Source organism: Lampetra fluviatilis, unplaced genomic scaffold (assembly GCF_964198595.1).
Source record: "Lampetra fluviatilis unplaced genomic scaffold, kcLamFluv1.1 SCAFFOLD_766, whole genome shotgun sequence".
NCBI classification, from domain to species: Eukaryota; Metazoa; Chordata; class Hyperoartia; order Petromyzontiformes; family Petromyzontidae; genus Lampetra; species Lampetra fluviatilis.
The window spans coordinates 39,010-45,000 of record NW_027620981.1 but is presented as its reverse complement, the minus strand read 5'-3'; positions in this window follow the sequence as shown (position 1 = coordinate 45,000).

The following is a 5,991-nucleotide window of genomic DNA, read 5'->3' as shown; positions in this document are numbered from 1 at the left end:
GCACTTGCCCCTACAGCCCCGCTAGAGGCTACCTGGGGGAGCTTTGTGTTTCAGCACTTGCCCCTACAGCCCTGCTAGAGGCTACCTGGGGAGCTTTGTCTTTGTATCCAGCACTTGCCCCTACAGCCCTGCTAGAGGCTACCTGGGGGATTTTTGTCTGTGTCACAGCACTTTCCCCTACAGCCCTGCTGGAGGCTACCCGGGGGAGCTTTGTCTGTGTCTCAGCACTTTCCCCTACAGCCCTGCTAGAGGCTACCTGGGGGATCTTTGTACACAGCACTTGCCCCTACAGCCCCCTGCTAGAGGCTACCTGGGGGATCTTTCTCTGTGTCACAGCACTTGCCCCTACAGCCCTGCAGGACGCTATCTGGGAGATCTTTGTCTGTGTATCAGCACTTGCCCCTACAGCCCTGCTGGAGGCTACCTGGGGGATCTTTGTGTCACAGCACTTGCCCCTACAGCCCTGCAAGAGGCTACCTGGGGCAGCTTTGTCTTTGCGTCAATCGATTCTGCTGCTAATCAATACGCAATCACAATCGGCCAGTGGCAGGTGGGGGGGGTGGCAGACGTCCCATTACGAATCTAAAACTATAAAACTTAACAAAACCTATTCGCACATCACCCCGATGCTACGTTTAGAAGTTTTTAAACGAAACAATTCTCAGATGCACTATGAGATCTCTTTTACCAGTGGCAAAATATAATGGTAGGTTTTTACCCTTTTAACTGGTACAAAACTGACACCTTTATTCAAGGCATCATGTTTGCAATGACCACAACACAAGTAGTCAATAAAGCAAACAAAAAAGAGATCTCATAGTGTAAATGTTTACCCCGAACTCTCAATACTCTGATATTGCACTGTGTTTGAGTTGTACGCCTTCTGGTGTCATCTGGCCCTACACCAATGGGGACTAGGCTCTAAAGAAAGCCGTCTCGGGTGTGGGCCAATCAACTTCAAGGACAGTGCATATTATCATCCTTATCAGAGTAGCTTCTTTTTGTTTGCTTTATTGACTACTTGTGTTGTGGTCATTGCAAACATGATGCCTTGAATAAAGGTGTCAGTTTTGTACCAGTTAAAAGGGTAAAAACCTACCATTAAATTCTCAGATGTTGTTGTGCTTTGAATTCGAACAGGTCGCTTGCGGGGTGGGCTGGTAGGAACGAATAACCAATGAATATAAACATAATGTATTATTACACTTGTTTAGCCAGGAAAGCCTCACTGAGTGTAAAGGTTTCTGTAGGGTCCTGCCAAGTGTTTGCAGTAGGGGGCGATGCTGCTACACCGAATCGGAACGATACGAAGGGAGAGTTTGAGGCCTAGTTCTAGGCTTTAGGCCTAGCTGTAGGCTTTAGGCCGCTGTGAGTTAATTTTAAATGTAAATGTTTTAATTATTAATGTAAAAGCTTAAAATGTTTCTATTTAAAAACATGAGGGAATGTAACATTGTTAAACATTAACTCCCTTTCACACACGCGGGGTACGATACGAAGGGAGAGTTTGAGGCCTAGTTCTAGGCTTTAGGCCTAGCTGTAGGCTTTAGGCCGCTGTGAGTTAATTTTAAATGTAAATGTTTTGATTATTAATGTAAAAGCTTTAAATGTAAATGTTTCTATTTAAAAATATGAGGGAATGTAACATTGTTAAACATTAACTCCCTTTCACACACGCGGGGGTACGATACGAAGGGAGAGTTTGAGGCCTAGTTCTAGGCTTTAGGCCTAGCTGTAGGCTTTAGGCCGCTGTGAGTTAATTTTAAATGTAAATGTTTTAATTATTAATGTAAAAGCTTCAAATGTAAATGTTTCTATTTAAAAACATGAGGGAATGTAACATTGTTAAACATTAACTCCCTTTCACACACGCGGGGGTACGATACGAAGGGAGAGTTTGAGGCCTAGTTCTAGGCTTTAGGCCTAGCTGTAGGCTTTAGGCCGCTGTGAGTTAATTTTAAATGTAAATGTTTTAATTATTAATGTAAAAGCTTCAAATGTAAATGTTTCTATTTAAAAACATGAGGGAATGTAACATTGTTAAACATTAACTCCCTTTCACACACGCGGGGGTACGATACGAAGGCAGAGTTTGAGGCCTAGTTCTAGGCTTTAGGCCTAGCTGTAGGCTTTAGGCCGCTGTGAGTTAATTTTAAATGTAAATGTTTCAATTAAAATCTCTCTCAGGGAATGATAAGGGAATGTTACACTTGTTTAGCCAGGAAAGCCTCACTGAGTCTAAGGGTTTTTGTAGGGTCCTGTCAAGTGTTTGCAGTTGGGGGCGATGTTGCTACACGGACGGACGGACGGACGGACGGTATAATCTGTTGTAGGCTGGTTCACTTCGTTCCTACCAGTATTAATTGTATTTCTTCATGATAACACATTCATATTTAATAAATAAAACATAATACAATATGTATTACGTTTTAATTTTTGTTATTTTAATAATACAAATAAAACGTAATAAAATATTTCAGAAATAAAACATAAGAAAATATTTTATTACGTTTTATTTGTGTTATTTTAATAATACAAATAAAACGTAATAAAATATTTCAGAAATAAAACATAAGAAAATATTTTATTACGTTTTATTTTTGTTATTTTAATAATAAAAATAAAACGTAATAAAATATTAAATTAATAAAACAATACAATATTTTATTATGTTTTATTTTTGTTATTTAATAATACAAATAAAACGTAATAAAACATTTAATAAATAAAACAATACAATATTTTATTATGTTTTATTTTTATCATTTTATTACTTCCCTTCTACGTGATGGCTTTACCGAAAGAACCAAGAAGATGAATCCCTGCAGTCACGAAAGAAGCTTTAAATCTGGAAAATCTGTGGCGTTAGCAACACGAGAAAGGCGAAAGTCGCGTCGGTGGTGGGGGGAGGGGAGAGGCAATGAACAGCGTGCAAATCGACGTCTCCGTTGCAAGCTTTGGTGAAAGAATACATCTAAAATAATAAAATTATCACGAATTTTCGATTGCAACATAGGCAATCATCATTATTTCCCTTCTACGTTCAAGTTCAAGTTCATTTATTAGGTATAGCCCTGTGAGCCATTCAGCTCTTGAATCGGGTGCAACCGCAACAAACAAAAAACAAAAACATGAACAAAAAACATCTTAAAGTGAATATGTGACTAAGTGCAAACAGAAAATCCAAGAAAAGACAGCAAAATATTGCAGAAAAAACACCGTACACCAACGCTGTGTGCAAAAATCAAGTCAAACAACAACAACCACACGACAGCTTAGATTAAGGCCATCAGTCTAACTCTGTACTACAACAAACACACATGGCTAAACCAATACACTTTTCGAAATCACCAAAATAAAGCCATGAAAGCAATGAAAAAGCAATCATAGGAACTGTGACAGAATTTTCACAATAAATGGCATAAACAACATGTACTACCAAAACCCTGCAGCCATAGCTGGCTGCATGAGTCCCTCCACCTTTAAGATCAGCACACTAAATCAAAACACAGGTCATACTTTGTAGCGATCATCCGGAGCGAAACATTTTATTTTAGGTCACTGAATAGCACTGGCAGCTAGGGGTGTACAACTCCTCTAGAGCAGTTTTGAGTGAAGATCTCATAGGTAGTGACTCAAGTTTCAATTTATTGGCAACAGCATTCCAGACCCTGGGGGCATCAATAGCAAAGGCCCTTCCTCCAGTATATGTACGGCAATAGGGAATATGAAGCTGCTGAATGAGTGTAGACCTTAGGTCAAATTTGTTCTTTGAAACAGAGATGAGATCCAGCAGGTAGTCTGCGGATTTTTTTGTAAGTACATCATGAATAAATAAGATCTGGTGCACAAGCCGTCGAACATTCAGAGATGTTAAGTTTGACCCAATGTAGAGGTCACAGTGGTGAGTCCTATATGGGCAGTTCAATGCAAATCTTAAGGCCGAGTGATACATTGAGTCAAGCTTCTTCAGTACAGTACTTGGGGCTGATTTATAAACAATGTCACAGTAATCAAGTAGAGGCAGTATGGTAGCTTTAATCAATTCCAAACGGAACATAGGGGGGAAGCAGTGCTTGTGTCGATATAGAAAACCAATTTTTGTCTTTTTCCCAATATAATCAATGTGATCTTCAAAATTCAGTTTTGAATCCAGGATGATCCCACATGATCACCGGGACACCACATCATAAGCCGGACAACAGATTGCCCTGGCTGCATTATTCAGACCCAACAGTGGGCGGCGGCGGGCAGACCCAACAGCAACGCGTGGTGGGGCTGACCCCGCGACCCCGCGTGACGGTTCTTGTCGTGTTGCAGAAGGGACCGGCGCTCGGGATGTCGGTGTCAGCTCCGTCTCCCCCGTTGCTTTGGATATGGTCAAGAAGCAGCTCGTAAAGAGCCGCATGCGGCTCCGGAGCCGTAGGTTGCCGACCCCTGGGCTAGGCCTTGACTTCTCCGATCCCTGTTGGCTTAATCCTCATGTCTCTCTCTGTGTCTCTCTGTGTCTCTGTCTGTCGGTCTCTCTCTCTGTCTGTCTCTCTCTCTCTCTCTGTCTCTCTAAAGCGTTCATCACAGAGAGATAAATCGGCGATTCGCTAATCAACGTTATCGATGGTGTGATATCGAATAGCGAGGTGGAGAATCGGGAAGAAATCTGTGGCGGTAGTAACACGAGAAAGGCGAAAGTCGCGTCGGTGGTGGGAGGAGGGGAGAGGCAATGAACAGCGTGCAAATCGACGTCTCAGTTGCAAGCTTTGGTGAAAGAATAAATCTAAAATAATAAAATTATCACGAAGTTTCGATTGCAACACAGGCAATCATAATCATTATCATCATTAATTAATTTCCCTTCTACGTGAAAAAAAATCTACGTCTCTCTGTGTCTCTCTTTGTCTCTCTGTCTCTCTGTGTCTCTCTCTGTCTGTCTCTCTCTGTCTCTCTAAAGCGTTCATCACAGAGATAAATCGGCGATGCGCTTGTCAAAGTAATCGATGGTGATATCGAATAGCGAGGTGGAGAATCGGGAAAATCTGTGGCTGTAGCAACACGAGAAAGACAAAAGTTGCGTCGGTGGTGGGGGGAGGGGAGAGGCAATGAACAGCGTGGAAATCGACGTCTCAGTTGCAAGCTTTGGTGAAAGAATAAATCTAAAATAATAAAATTATCACGAAGTTTCGATTGCAACACAGGCAATCATCATCATTATCATCATTAATTAATTTCCCTTCTACGTGAAAACAATCTACGTCTCTCTCTCTGTCTCTCTCAAGCCGTTCATCGTGTTTATCGCAGAGATATCGATCTGGGGGGAGTTCGATTTCTTATTGGAGCTGATCGCGGAACACAACCAACGCGTTAAGCGAGGAACAGCCTATAACGAGGCGACACCAACAAAGGAATCGAATCGAGAGGGAATCGTGGAGCGCTTAAGGAATCGATTCCACTAGTGACCGAACACGCCACACTAACCGAGAGGAATCGATGCAATGGTAATCGTGGTTGCGTAAGGAATCGATTCCACGCGACGAACACTCCGCAATGACAAGAATCGTTTCGGTGGGAATCGATGCTTATCAGAGAATCGAATCTACGCCACCAAGAGGAATCGATCCAAAGGAAATCGTGCTTCATTAATGAATCGACTCCACTAACACGCGAACACCCCACACCAAAAGAAATCGATTCAACAAGAATCGCCGTACATCAAGTAATCGATTCCGTTCACCCCAAACACCCACTAACACGAATCGATCCAAAGACGAATCGTTGCAAATTGTTTATCGACTCCGATCGCAGAAAATTTATAAACAGGAATCGATCCAAGTTGAATCGTTGCACATTAAGTAATCGATTCCACTAACCCCAAACAGCCAACACCAATCGATCCAAAGAGGAATCGTTGCAAATTGTTTATCGACTCCACTCGCAGAAAAATCTATAAACAGGAATCGATCCAATGGGAATCGTGTCACATTAAGAAATCGATTC